Below are 15,052 nucleotides of genomic sequence, written 5' to 3' on the forward strand. Positions count from 1 at the left end.
TTAAGAGGATTCTTGAATAAACCATGGACTCCAGCATGGACTGAGAGCCCTCTTGAGATGACAAGCTGTCTCTGTCTAGTCCTTAACGCCACTGAGTAGTTAGGCTCTCCTGATCCACACTCCCCCACTCAGGGACGGACCTGGGGCTGTTCAGCTAGTTCCAGTTGCAGTCCCAAAGACATCAGTCCAGAATAGATGGCCTCTGTAGCATGGGACTGATACAGGCCGGACCCTGGCATTATTCACTAGAAAGGATTGTACAGGGGTCAGGGGAGATGAAGACACAATAGTTTTGGTTTTAAATGTGTTGAGGTTGTGTGCCCTGGAGGCATCTAAGTATGGGAAGTGGAGAATTGGCCATGCAGGCCTGGTGTTCAGAGGAGGGCAGATGTGGGAGAACTATCTGCACTACAGGAAGCAATTGAAACTGAAGGTGATGATTTTGCCAGGAGACCACCAAGTGAAGAGTTGATGAGCAGGGCGCCGGGGCTGCACATGCAGGAGGCTGAGGCTTCAAGGAAAAGGAAAAGGATGTGCCTCTGAGTAATTGTGTGCCAAATAAGGCAATTATGTGCCACCCAAGCCTAAGGCAGGATAGGGGTCTTTCTAGAGCTAGGGAGTGGATGACAATACCGAGTGCCACAAAGATGTCAAATGCGACCAATACAAAGAATGCTCACTGCATCTCAGGAGATGGCAGCCGGTTGTTCCTAGTCTTTGAGAAGTGAGAACTGTTCCTTTGAATGCACTTCCCATGCTAACTTTCCTTAATCTTTCTGGGCAATCTTTAAGAGCATAGTCTCTCTCTCTCTCTCTCTCTCTCTCTCTCTCTCTCTCTCTCTCTCTCTCTCTGAGTGTGTCTATATATAGTTTTAATCTTTGATACACAGTGAATTCTTTGAAAACTGTATTTCTTGGCATAATTTTAGCATATATTTTTGTATTTGAGAAATGTAAAGCATTAGATAGAAGTCAGCACTGGCTTTTGTATGAAGCTATGAGGGGATGCTCACACAAAACATCTTAAGGCTTTATGATGCTTAAGATGGGTTTCATTAAACCTTGAAGACTATTTTTGCAGAGGTTGAACTGGGAAGGAAAGCATACTATTGAAATCAAATTAATTATGTCCTGTGATGACACCGGAATTAAAAAGGAGGGAATCGTACAATATTTTTAAAGAAATTATTTTTTTTTATTCTTTGAAAATTTCCATCCTGTGTCCCTCCCTCTAACTCTCCTGGATTCCCGGAATCTCTCCCTTCCAGCTTCAAACCCCTTTATTTTTTGATAACCCACAGAGTCCATTCAATGTGTAACCCACCACTGGCCACACCCCAAAGACAAGTGACTCTTCCTACTGAAGCCACCAAATATCTATTGTTCCTCAGCTAGGGGTGGCGTGATCACTAATCTTCATTGTCAACTTGACAACATCTGGAATGAACTGAAACTCAACCTGCTAGGGAACTCCAGTGAGAGATTTTCTTAACTGGATTGAATTGGAAGGACCCACCCATGCCTTCTGGTGACAGCCCAGGTAAAAGGACACAGAGGAGGAAGCTTCTTCTTCTTCTTCTTCTTCTTCTTCTTCTTCTTCTTCTTCTTCTTCTTCTTCTTCTTCTTCTTCTTCTTCTTCTCCTCCTGATTTCCCCCCACTCTCACAGACAAGTTCCTTCATCCCATCCATCCCTAGCTGAGGATTTCCTTTATTTGTATTATAAACAACTTCTTCAGGATTCTAATCTAGACTGAAGACCAGCAACTCTCCTGGAATCATCCCCAACTTCAGCACCCACTGAGACTTCTGAGATGTACAGCCTTTTGGACTGAACAACTTTTGGATGCTTAGCCTTTCAATCTTTCTCTCTATCTGACTATCCCTGGAATCTTTACCTGGCTTGCCCTTGTGCAGGTCTTGGATATAGAATTGAGGGAAAGGACTCTGCCTTCTGGTCCACTCCAAATGTGTATTTTCAGACAATCTCCAAGTGAAGCTCTATGTTTCAATCGTCGAACAATCAATATAAACAAGGAAGATGAAAGAAAATATTTGGTGCCCAACATTAGGCGGCGAGGAAGACTGCAAGACGAGAGCCAGTCAATATACAAGCTCACTGCAGGCAAATAAGTCTTCTGTGGGTCATGCAACAAGAGAGGCTTCATTCTGTATAGCATTCTATTTCTGAATGAATCTACTTTGGTCCTCCTCCATGTTCTTAAGGGAGTCAACTGCTTCTAACTTTGCCTAACCAAATAGCAGCATCATTAACCCTTACATTTCACCATTCTACTGTGTCAAACAAAACAGAATTTCATTATCTGCTGGGCCTTCCTGCTGCACTTTTACTTTGTGGGCTGGGTGGACTCATCTTTGTGTTTTCTGTTATGTTCCAATGTACATGTCTGTTTTGGGGTCCACCATGATGTTTTTATCACTATAGCTTTGTAATGTAGTTTTAGGTCAGGCAATGTGATGCTTCTGGCTGTATTCTTTCTATTTAGATAGCTTTGTCTATCTGTGGTCTATTTGTTTTCATGATTTTAGAATTTTTTTTCTAAATCTGAAAAATGCTGTTCGAATCTGTGTGGGGATGGCACTGAATCTAGGTTATCCTAATAGTATAGTCATTTTCACTATTAATTTTACCAGTCCAGAAGTGTGGACAGTCTTTCAATTGTCTATTGCCTTCTTCAGTGTCTTGTCAGTGTCTTAAAATTTTCATTGTATAAGTCTTTCATTACATTGGTTAGGTTCATCTCTAGTTATTTTATCTATATTTTGAGACTATTATAAGTGAGATGTTTTTCATGATATCTTTGTCTGCAAGTTAATTGTTGGTGTTTTAGTCTACCATGGTCTTAAAGATACATGGAATTATCATTATTATTATTAATTATTATTATTTGTGCTATTAAAGCTCATTTGTAGTTTATAATAGGCTCAGTTTTAGAGAAGTCCCATTTACCCCTAAGAAAAATATGAATTGCCTTTTTGTTGGGCTGTATGAGCTATAAAAGTTGGGTAAGTCCAATTGATCTACTATGTTATTTGGCGCTGGGATTTCTTTGCTGAATTTGGATATGTAGGATCTATTTAGATGTGTGAATGAGGGCTTGGAGTCACCTGTTAATACTGTGTCTAGGCCTCTGCAGTCTCTCATGCTTTAATACTTGTTTTATGAAATTGTGAGCTCCCAGATTTGGTGCATAAATGCTTACAATAGCTGTGTACTTATGATGAGTCCTTTTCTTAGTCATACCCTTTAGATATTTCATAAGTAGAAGGTCATTTACTACAGTTAGTATACTGAACTACTTGAGATGTAATCTTACAGTGAATTGCTACAGTTTGTGTGTGGTTTGTTCTCTAGGAGTTTGTGTGTTGGAAACTTGGTGCCAATGTGGTGGCTTCAAATTGATAGTGCCTATTGAAACCAGGCCTAGTAGAAGGCAATTCGATCTACCCTTATGAGCTTGTGGGCATTGGCTCTGTTACTACTAATGGATTGCTTCTGGTCTTATGGTTGGAGTAGGGTATCAGAGCTTAGGCTGTTTTCTGCAGGAACAGTTTGTCATAAGAGGGAATCTGTCTCTTTCTCACTCTTTTGCTTTCTTGTTTGTATACACACCCTGGCTTCTCTGCCATGTTGTGATGTAGCCAGGTAGGCCCTTACTAGGACAGCATCAGAATCAGTTTTCAACAAAAAAATACTACCCTAGTAATAGTCCCTCCCCCCCAACGAGAGTCAAGAGATCTCAAAAGACTCTATAAAGCAACATACACCAGAATGCAAAAGAAAGATCTTCCAAGGCTCAGATGAATAACTCTTTCTAGCATGGAGTAAATGTCACTCAAAGAAATTACTGCCTGAGAGAGACACTGAGCACAAGGGGAGCACAGGAAATCCTCTAGCCAATGTTTCCTCACTCACAAGCAACACACTGCACAGTAATTAACAACAGAGATATAGCAAGCATATTGGAATGGAACCACACCTAGATTCACCCTTTCTGCTGGTGTACATGGCCCTACATTGGGCTTGGGAAATGAACAATGCACTAAGAAATATTATTGAGCGGTCCAGCAGACAGGCAGGGATGGAGGGCTGCTAGTAGAGTAATGGTCTTGGGTTACAGCTCTTGAGCATCTGAAGAGGGAAAGCAGAAAAGTGAGGAAAGCAAGAGGAGAGTGGCATTGAGCCTTAGATGGCTATAGACAGAAAGAACAACTGTGCCAACCTAATGCTCAGGAAATACATTTGGATTTTCTTTAGTTTGATAAGTGAAGCTAGCCTCTTCTTGATGCATGGATCTCTTTATGATTGTTTTCCCCTTTTACATCAATATCCAGGCAAAGTAGGCTACTGTGTATCTTAAAGCTAAGGGAAATGAACACATAACTAAACTCTCTCAGTAGCTGGTGTTTAGATATGCTTGGTAGAGCAACTTGCACTCACAAACTTTTCTTCCAGATTCTTTCCTGTCATTGGAGCTGGACACAACAAATAAAGAAAAATATCCTAAACTATGCACATTTATCTTGACTGGGAGCCATGACTGCCACGAAGCAGGCCCCCTTCACACCTGCCACCAGGGAGCACACCTCCTCCAGTCTTTCTGTCCTGTCAACACTGTACCAGAGTGAGATATCATTGGCAGCTCAGCAGTTGGTCAACACTGCTCAACACTGGGGCCCTTCCATTTGGAATTCCTACCAGAGCAATGACAGCTGGGAAGGAGACAGGTGTGTGAGGCACCCCTGTGAGAAATCTGCTCCGTTAACCTGCATAGCAGACTCACTGGGAGCAGAGGAGGGGATCAAGCAAAGCAGAACCTTAAAAGGACATTCCTTTAGAGAGATGAGAGTTATAAATGACCCATGTGAGAAGTAAAAAAGAGAAAAGTTTGCTTTTCATGTTTATTTATAAAGAGAGATAATGAACCTTTTGCAAGCTAATTAAAATGAAGAAAGGAACATAGAAAAGGCAATACAAAGAGAATGCAGGAACTACAAAGATGCTGGCTGTTTTCCTGTGAGCTTTCTCTCATACCACGTGGCATCAGTTCCTGAGTCTCCTCATCTGCATGCCACACCCAGATTCAGTCTTTCTCTGGCCCATTTATGTTTTATTACTGAGATACTAGTACTAACATATTTACCCAGCAGTCTACTCATACACATAACCACACAATAACCTCCCAACCACACATGGAAATTGTTGCTATTTGTAAGTTAACCGAGGCAAAAGTTATCCAAAGTAAGATCTCAGCATAGCCTCTGGAATCCAAATGGTAAGAGTTTCCTCTGCATACTATGTACAAGAACACACCAAGTGAGAAAGGCATTGAAACCAGAGCCCTTAGGGTAGTCTCCAAAGCTTCTCTAAAGGGGACAAAGCTTGATCCAAGGAATACCAAGGGGGAAGATGGGGTCAGTTCAATGGACAGTTCAGTGTGAGCAAGAATTCGGAAAGGATGACAAGCCACGGGGTTGTAGAAACGGTGAGGATGGCAGGAATGTCTTTATTTCCTGAGATCAGCATAATTGGAACATAATGTGAGTGTAGAAGAGGAAAGGGTGAGAAGAGAATGGGAAGAGATAATAGAAGGAAGCAAACAAAACTTCGCCCCATGCCTTCTGTATGTTATCCCCTAAGGATGGGCAGACATCAGCAAAGCACAGAGGTTGGGAAGGTGAACTCCAGGCAGCAGCAGCAGAATTATGTTTTAGAGAGTCTTAGGTAGGCAGTAAAAAATAAAAAAATGAAAGCGTGTTTGTAGGTAGGTGTAGCTGCTGGCAGGTAGATGGGGCAGAAATGGAGCAGAGCCTCTGCCCCTCAGTGGCAGGGAGGTTATGTGAACAGTGTCTGTATCTGGTAGTGGGTAGTATTCTGAAAGGAATCTGTAATGGTTCTGTGCTTCAGTTCAAATTGCGATTCTGCCATTTGCTCAAAGTCTAGTCCTGGGTAAGTCACCCTCTATATGCCTCAGTTCCCTTCTATGTTAAGCGACAACTGCTGCATCACTCTCTGCAGTGGCTCTGAAGATCATTGGAACAGCACTGGTTCTGCACAGTCTCTCAGATCCACCGAGGGGAGGGCAAGTGCTTATGAATCACATGGGCACTGATTGTTTGTGAACTGGTTGCAGCCAATACACAATGCTGTTGTAACATGAAAACATGGTGAAAAAAATTTGAAAGGTCAGTTTGTTATTCACACACTAACGTGTTGATCATTGGCATTCTTGGAAGACTTTTTAGACTATAAACATGTCCCACAACTAAGTTTTAGACTACAAACATGAGGCACAGAAAGTTTAATTAGATTTTTGTCCTGGATTTGAAATCCTGTTGGGCTATAAATACTTTTTTTTTTTTTTAAAGAGAGGACATATATAAGCTATTGTTTTTTAGTGATACCAATTTATTTATATTTATATTTATATTTATATTGATTGATTGATTGATTGATTGATTGTCATTGTTGTTGTTGGATTCATTCTGCCCACTGTAAGTAGTGAAATGGACGAATACAGATAGAAGTCTCACAGGAAACCCCAGGAGAATCCAACATGCCAGCTGTGTGGTGTCTTCCATTAAGCTGGGCAGGGGAATGGGGGAAATACTTTGAAAGCTATAGCAGAAAAGGAGAGTCTCAGTGGCCCAGCAAGAGTTCGGAAGGTGAATGTCACAACCCTGTTAGAGCAGAAGCAGCCTCAGTTGGGTACAGGATGACAGAAACCTTATCTGCTCTACAAATGGGCAGGCATGTTCGGTTCTTGACATCTTTTACTGCTTTTAACTTCTTCCCTTCCCGTTCTTTTCTTTCTTTCTTTCCTTTTCTTCCTTCATTCCTTTCTTTCATTTTCTTTCTTCCTTGCTTCCTTCCTTCCTTTCTTTTTCTCCTTCCTTCCTTCTTTTGTTTTTTTATTCATTCAACAATCCTTTTGATTTCTGCCTTGTTTTTAATATTGTGGTAAACTCTAGGGATATAAAATTATATAAAATACACCTCCAATAATGGTGGAGTCTGGTGGTGATGGAAGCTAACTTAGTAGATAATCACATTATGATGTGGTCAGTTCTTGATTCCTACAAGAGGACCAATGTAGGGGAACCTGTAGCCAAGCCTGCTTAGGGGCTGGCTACAGGTCTGCCTGACCACGCCTGCGAGGGTGTGGTCAGGGTGATGTAGAGAAGAGAGTCAGGTGGCGGGGCACTTTCAGTTTCCTTTTCGGCTTGCTGTACAGACTGCTGCTGCGCTGGCTGGCTAGGTTACTCTGTAAGTAAGGCTTTTCCCTATTAAATACCCTTATATTTCTACTTGGCTCCGTATTGGTAATTTCCCACTTTATCGACCAATAATTCAGCTTGGGCTATTTTGACGGAGCAGTTGGTGGTGAGACCTATAGGGGGTGGCTTCAAAGAAAAAGAGTCTCAAGCTAAGTAGTGTATTCATCAGAGATAGCTGGAGATATGAAGGGGGACTTGCCCGCAGGCTGAGACCTGAGTTTGAGGAAATGCAAGAAACTTTCTGTGGTAGGAGAGCTGGGCATGAATGGAGGAGGAGAAAGGTGGACCAAATCCTGTTTCCAGGGGACTGGTGTGCTAAGCAGAGCATGTGCCAGCTTTCTGACTGACAAAGTGGCTTGTACAAAAAGAAAGCTCACTGTAGTTCAATAGCTTTTAAGGTTTCCATCATGGCTGGTTGGCTTATTCCCTTTGGGCCTGTGACAAGGCAGGAACAGACTGGTGGGCAAAGCTACCCACCTCCTTGTTAGGAAGCAAAAGAAAGAGAGGAGAAGAAAACAGGGCGCACAGTCTCATTGGAGGACACACCCTCAGTGACAAGAAACTCTGCCTGTTCTTTGTTTTTACCACCTCTGTGCAACACTAAGTGTGAAAACAACACTTCAAGGTGGGGACAGAGGCCATCTGGATATAAGCTTTAGCAGTGAAGAGTCACATTCCAAAAAGCTATGGAACTATATAAAGCTTTTTACCCTTGAGTGGCATGGACAGGACCCAACTTCAGCCAACACCCTCATAACCATTTCTGTTTCACAGTGTGATTTCAAGCAAGGGACTTCCACAAGCCCCATTTCTAAAGTCTGTACTAGAACATGCCTTGCTGGGCACTGTAACACCTAGAGAACTTTACAGGACATCTGCAGTAGGCCCAGGGTTTATAGTTCTAGGACAGATGGCTCCCAAAACAAAGAACCAGAAATCATGTTGACTGAAGAAGTCAGGGTGTCATGAAATTGTCAGTCTGTGGCACTTGGCATGTTGTCTCTTGACCTGTCTGAGTCTTGGATTATTCACTCCTGTGGATGAATGAGTCACTCTCACAAAACTAAACCAGGAGAGTGCTTATCTTCCTCTTTATTTATTCATTTGTTTATTTTTACTTCTTATTCATTTACTTCTTAAGACATCATCTTGCTTTTGTGGCCTAGTCTGGCTTCAGTGTGGCAATTCTTCAACCTGAGCCTCCTGAGTGCTGGGATTACAAGCAGATGATACCATGGCTGGTTGGTGCTTGCCACAAATAACCTCTTCTCTTCTTCCCTTGCACCTTTCATCCTTCCCTTCTTTCTGTCTTGGTTTCCCATTTGAGCTGCAGGCTTTTGTATGCCTACCCTCTACCCCATGAAGCAGGGAATGGTCTGTCACTACTAAAGAAGATGTGAACAGTGAATGGGGAACCATCACATAAGGTAAAGCATCTGGAGGTCCTAAGCATGGCTGGGGACCAGAGGAGAGGTGCTGGCATGCCTTCCAGGAAGCCTGGCAAGTGTGTGCACATAGCACTTCTGGGGCACGACCTCATCACAAGGCTTCTTGTGCTGTTGCTTGAATGCCTACACAGGTGTAGATCAAATTCAAGGCCTAAAGCAAGGAAAAGTATTACCACATGTTCCCACACAAAGACTAGAACAGCCAAGGCCACCGCTACAGGAGGTGTGAAGACTGGAAGTGAAGATTCAGTGGAGAAAGAGAGGAAAGAAACAGAGCTTCCAATGAAAAGAATGTATTAGAGGAAAACTATATTGTAATCCCTTCCGTGAAAAGGATAAGAGCACATTCATGGACCACTTAATGCCTGTGGAAATATCTCCCACTCCTTTTTAAAAACTTTCTATTTATTCTTTGTGTCTTTCACATCATGCATCTAGATCCCATTCATTTCTCTGTCCCTTCTATTTGCCCTCTGTTCTTACACCCCCAAAACAAAATACATTAAAAGTTAAGAGAAAAGAAAAACAGGAAAAATCTAATCTATCATTGAAGCTGCAGTGTGACACAGTGAGTCACATAGCTTACACTTTTAGCCATATATCTTTACTTGCAAATGTTCATTGCAAAGAATCATTGATCTGGTTTGAGGGCTCTGATTTCTGCTACACTATTAATGCTGGGCCCTTTCTAGGACTCCTATTGGATATCCTGTTGTTGCCATGTGTTGTCTTCCAAGCACTCCAAGGCCCTAGGTGGGCTTGTGTTTGAGAACCAGGGAGCATCATCCCAGGCCTGCTTGGGGGGCTCCTTATCCCATTCAGTCTGTTATTGCTCTGGGCAGGACCATGCTTCCATGGAAGTATTCCTAACAGCACATTTTCCATGTGTGCAGCCATCCTTCACCTTACTTGAAGGGAGTCTCGCTCCCATCCAGCCTGTTGCCAATTCAGAATGGCTCTCCTGGCAACATGATATCGGGGAAGACTAAAGAGATTTGTCTTAGTGTTTGCATCTACACCTGGATGTGTGAAAGGGCTGAGAGCTTGACTGACCATTTTTGGTGAAGGGACAGTTTTAAATGTATTATCAGTCAACGTTGCTTTCTGTAATTCTTGGAGACTGGTGGTTTCCAAATGTTTAGAAAAATATTAGAAATGTCTTTTAATGTGTAGGAATGATTCCTCTTAGGAAACAAACAAACAAAAATATGCTCTAAAACTTAAAACATGAATAAAATGTTCCTGCTGTAGTTGAATGACCTGGGGCCTGCCCACTAGCTGCTCCAAAGTTTCAGAAGGTTAAGTAATGACAGTGTACTCAAGGAAAGGGAAAGCTGTTCACCTGTCTATCTTCATTTACAGACAATGCTAGGACTTTACATCACTGAGAACAACTCTTTGTAAACCTGTTTTCACACATTCAAAAAGTGCTTGAATTCAGCCTCAGGAGGAAGAAGAAACCATTTTAGTCAAAGGAAACAGACTTTTCAAAGGTACCAGTGTGGGATGTAGAGTAGGTGAAAGCCAGAGGGGTAAGAAGGGCCCTGCTCAGCTCATGAAGTGACTTATAAATTCTTACAGTGTTTGAACTTTTTCCTTAATGGGTCTTCATTAGGGAAGTATACTGAAAGATGCTTTTGTGTGTGTGTGTGTGTGGGGGGGTGTATGTGTGTGTGCATGTGTACGTGTGTGTACATGTTCATGTAGATACCCAAGGACAACTTTGGGTTTTGTCCCCTAAGAGTTGTCTACTTTGGTTTTCGAGACAAAGTCTCCCTGTCTGGAGCTCATCCAATAGTCTAGGCTGGCTCACCACTGAGCTTCCGGGATCCTCACATGTCTGCCTCCCAGTGGAACTGCAAGCACTGCTCCCATGCCTAGCTGCTTTGTGTGAACTCTGGTGATCCAGTTCAGGTCCTCATGCTTGCAAGACAAACATTTTACCTGAGATGTGCTGTTTAGAATATTCCCTTTGGTGGCAGTAGAGAGACAGGAACAGGAAGTTAAACAGGAAAGAAAAAGACTCGAGGTAGACAAGCAGGCTCATATCGACAGATTAACAGCTTCTATAAATGGCTACAGGGTAGAGATACTGAGATAGTGACTGAACATATTGTGTGGAAAGAGAAATTTGGGGTCCGGCCTGGAGAAAGTGAGTGTACTGGTCACTAGAAAGTGTGACATACCATGAACAAGGTTGAAAGGAAAGAATTCATTCAGGCTTTGCTCAGTGGAGGATGAGCCCAGAAGGGAAGATAAATGACTAGAGAAAAGGTTGCTGTTTGATTTGGTGATCATCAGAGAAATGGTTATATAGGAAAAGGTGTCAATCGTCTATCTATAAGTGATAAAGAAAGCAATGATGGAGGTTAAAATTGCCCAGAAGAGAAGGCAGTGAGAAGGCCTGGGTCACTGAGAGCCTCTTGTCAGTCTTCAGTAAAACCACTGTGAAAGAAATCGTAACTTTGTAGCCAGTGTTTGATGTGGTGTGTGGCAGGGTAAGGAGAGGGAAGTGCAAGACACAACCAAGCTGCCTTCCTCTAAGCAGTTGGGTTACTGTGCCTTTAGTGCATCGTGTGGATGAGGACTTTGCATATTGGTGAAGGAATCACCTTTTAGACCAAGTAGAGTAAAACAACTTTATTTAATGTATCTCAAAAAAATGCAGAGGATATGGAAGTAACAGGCAGCCTATATATGGTGATGGCTGTGGAGTTCTTCATTTTGGATGCATTCTTGTCTTTCCTAGTTCAGTTAGGATGAGCAACTTGGAGTATAATTTTCTGTCATGCAAGTGAGTGAAGCTCTGTGGTATCGGCTTGTGATCAATTTTGATTGGCTCACTTTTTTACCATTTAGATGGAAGGGTCTATTTAATGATAAATATTTCTGCCAGCCGCCCAAGCCCTGCTGCCACATGGGTGCCCAAAATAACACACAGAGACTTGTATTAGGTACAACACTACTGACCAATAACTAGGATTTCTTAATTGCTAGCTCTATTTTAAGTATCAACCATAACTATTAATCTATATATTTTAAAACACTTATCTTATTGAGGATGCTGGTGGCAAGAGTCCTGTCTTCCTGGGCTCACATGGCTACTCCACAGAGAAGAGAGGATGAAGAAAAAAAGCGATTTCCTGCTTGTCTCTGCTTATATTTCGAGTCTGCCTGCTATGTCACTTCCTGCCTGGATCACAAGACTTCTCTTTACTACATTTCTCAGAATCTTCCTCAACTCCTAGTCCTACCTATTTTGCTTCCCTATTGGCCAACAGTGCTTTATTCATTAACCAATAAGACAAACATGTACATGGAAGGACTTCTCCCATCATCTCCTCTTTTCTGTCTAAATAAAAATAAGTTTTAACATTAACATAGTAAATATACAACAAAACAGTTATCAAGTAAGAACTATAGTTACAATATTTAGTCCATTAACATTTAGCAAGATTTAAAGAAAATATTCTATCATCTATCCTATCTTTGTGAGTCTAAAGTCTTATAGGTAGCTTATCTTTTATAATAACTAAAGAAGACTATAACCATAACTATCTGTCTTCAGTTCCATCAAAGACCACAGAAGGATACTATATAAACTCTAGATCTGACAGAGACATCTTGTTACCTGGACAGTCACCCAAATTTCTTCTGTAACGTTGGGGCATCCATCTTTAGCCTACAGGCCACAGAGCGTCTGGCAGACTTCTCCATGAAGCAGGAACCCTGCAGGACTGTCTTGTTTTGCAAGTTCAGCAGTCACTTTCTTGTGGGTCCTGCATGTCCAGTTTATCAAACAATCCAGGCAAGAGCAGTTTCTTGCCCAAATGGCTAATCTTGCCATGTTGAAGGCAAACTTCATATTGAGCTTCTTCGATATCCATTGGTCTGCTTTTTCTATTCTGGGGACACTTGCTGGACCAGGTTTGTATTTGGGATCCATTGTTTTCCTGGTCCCTCAATCATGACAGTCCCATGAATTTTAAAAACTCACAAAAGAATGTGAGTTTATTGGTAACTACAAAGCCTGCAGCTGGTATGCTTCTTCCAGGAAGAATCACAGTGTACCCTCTGCCTTGTGGCTTTGGAACACTCATGGATGCTCATCCCCAAGGACAGTAGGAAGTTGGGCAGATGCAAAGTTTTCTTTCCAAGTTACAAGGGGGGAAAGAAACCCATGACTCTTTGGATGCCTCTTCTAAATGAGGGACAATTGCTTTCTCCAGTAAGTAATAAATCTCTCTCACTGATGGAAGTCTCTCACACCCTGAAGCAACAGCACCAGCTGAAAGGCAAAGAAGGAAGCCTGCCTTCTCTCCATGAATCTCCTTTCTCCAAACACATGCCCCATCAGACAACAGAGAGGGCCATCAGGCGGGCATCCGATATAGCTTTAGGACTTCTTCAACCTGTGGGAAACCCAACAGCTACCAGTCAGGCTCCATCAACTGGCCTCTGAGTCCTCAGATCCCACAAATCAAACATAGCAACTTCATGTCTGGAGGTGACACAAAGTATTTATATTTTCCTGACCAGTTGTATCTAATGATATTAATGTATGGTTTCTATATTAAATTTTTCCATTTGTTGGAGAAGTGATGTCCAATAGAAGCATGGAAATGAGGAGAGAGTCAGAGTTCCAGGCCTGATTCCTTTGATGCCATCACTAGGTATGGACCTTCAGGGACATTAAATGTCCTCATCCATACACTGATAATATAAAGGTCTTTGTCTCATGTACATGAGTCATGAGGATTCAGTGAGATTCTTTATTCAGTATGCTCCCCAAACACATTAACAGTTGCATTATTTGTTAGAGAAATAACTTTATAAATGATTCAAACATAAATGACCACTGATAGATATAATTGGTCTGATTCGAGAATTTGTAGCAGCTGAAACAAACTTTGAAAGGCTAGCAAAAATTAGGAGAGGATACAAGAGCTCATTATATATAGATCGTTATGAAAATGTAAGGATCACACCACTTTTGGTTGATTGAGGGCAGTTACATTAAATTCTGGTGAATACAGCAGCTTTTTTGACATTCTGTGTAATATAGTTTGTTGTATTAATATGAATTCACCCAGAGTAGGAGTACCTCAAACTTAAGGAAAGAATATAAATAAATAAGAACATCTGGTGGAAGAGTTGAAGCAGATGTGTAGATTGGGGTACATCAAAGCAAAGGCACCTGATTGTCTTAGAGACTGGCTAGTGCTGTGTAATATAAACAGTGTATAGAGGCTGAATTAATTGTCCAGACATGTCAGCTCATACAAGAAGATATCCTTGAGGCTGTTATCATTTACAGTTATGGTAGTATTTATTGCTTTTTAATATATAATTGACAAAGGCTAACAAGAAAAGACACACACATAGAAGTGCCAAGTGTTGGGTCTGCTTATTGGAGAATGGTTTGCTGCAAGGTGACAACAAAAGTACCTCTTAAATTTCTCACATACGATTGCACAGGCCGGCTGCCTCATTCTTCCCCAAACACAGATTTCCTGTCATGACTGAATGGCATTGATCATGCCATCATGTGCACACAGCTATCTGTCCTGGGACTGCAGCATTGAAGTGATCATGTGACATGCCAGTTATGAATGCAGGACAGTGGCATGGTCTTAGTCCAGAACAGTTCAGAACATGCGAGAGATTATTTTTCAAGTCTGATATCTGTGGTTTGGACAGAATCATGGCAACTTATTAAAAAACTCAATGTTGTCATTGTTTTCAATGACTTGAAAAGCAGGAGAGGACAGTGTACCTGTTATGCATGTCATTCCTCTAACAATATTATTGGGGACTTTTATAGATTCTTCCTTTCTAAAATATTTACAGTTATAGTAAGCAACAAATATATAGTTAAGGAAATTATTTAATCTTCTTTCTCCTGTGATTTTAATGACAACAAAGGTTAAAAAAAACTGAGAAGTAGCTACAAACATAGTAAGCCCCCATTGTCAAGGAGAGAAGGACTCACTAGCCCCCAGTGTGAATCCTGCATGCTTGGTGTCATGGCTGAGCAGGAGTCTAAGCCTCACTCTTCAAATGTCACACTCTGACTGGGAAGGCAAGCATAAACCTTAGGAAATGAGACACCACAGTCATAGCCCAAGTCAGTGTTTGTGTCTAAAGGCACACTGAAGTATCCCTAGCAACTATAACATGACCCCATACACCATGGAAACATGTAAAATGCTTTTGATGAAGGACTCTTGGACATGCAGCAAAGGAGAAATGCTTTGCTACTTAGGAAACAGCCCAGGATCTCTGTTTCTTATACTTTCCTAGCAAA

This window comes from Cricetulus griseus (genome assembly GCF_003668045.3).
Source record: "Cricetulus griseus strain 17A/GY chromosome 1 unlocalized genomic scaffold, alternate assembly CriGri-PICRH-1.0 chr1_0, whole genome shotgun sequence".
NCBI lineage: Eukaryota > Metazoa > Chordata > Mammalia > Rodentia > Cricetidae > Cricetulus > Cricetulus griseus.